This window comes from Apaloderma vittatum, unplaced genomic scaffold, assembly GCF_000703405.1.
Source record: "Apaloderma vittatum isolate BGI_N311 unplaced genomic scaffold, ASM70340v1 scaffold5087, whole genome shotgun sequence".
Taxonomy (NCBI): Eukaryota; Metazoa; Chordata; class Aves; order Trogoniformes; family Trogonidae; genus Apaloderma; species Apaloderma vittatum.
In genome coordinates, this window is record NW_009724394.1 from 33,433 (window position 1) to 34,280 (window position 848).

The window sequence follows — 848 nt, forward strand, 5'->3', positions numbered from 1 at the left end:
GCAATCTTCAACAGGAACGTACTCTGCTCCATCTGCTAGTTCTGCAGCTGTGGTTAACTACTAAACAGTATTCCCAGTCCTGTACTAACCGCATTTGACGCGGCTGGTACAGAAACAAAGATGTCTTGGCAGAATAAGGTGCTGTATGAGTTGTTAAAGAAGAGCAGCCTTGTCAATTTTAGATGCGGTGGAGGCAAAAGGGAAAGCTTTACCTTTGCCATATGGAAAAACAAACAAGCCAAAAGCAATTTACCCACAGCTTTCTGAAACTGTAAAACAGATAGCATAGAGTAACAATAAGAATGTGCTGGAGGCTATGGAGGACTAGCATCGGCTCTAAATGCACGCACAAGCTGTGGTTTACTTTTCCCTCTCTGTTTCCAGTGCCTCTGTCGGGTACAGCCGGAGAAAAGACCCTCCTGAAATGCTTCCACAAATTTCTCAGCTTACACCAAAACCTTAGTCTTGGATCTCTGATCGTTCTGGATAGAAGGCAGCTTGCACAGGAGACTTCTGTGATCTGAATGAAACACAACTGCCTCTGGCCTCTTACCTTCTAGCTCCACGCTCACAGCCTCCATGGAGCTCCCAACATTGTGTCCAGGAGCCTTGCTCTGAAGCCCACTGAAAGAAAGACTTCAGAAGGTAAGACCTCTGCTAGAAGGTAGGACCTCTGCTATGGGGCTTCTCACAATGCCAAGATGATTATTTTTCAGGGCTTAAACAGGAATTTCAAGTAACAGAGTACTGGAAAACAGAATCTCTTCTTCATGTGCTCAGCTGTGGATGCTGTACTTTGAGTTTAATTCACAAAGTTTAAAACATTTTGGCCTGGATGCCTTGGTTCA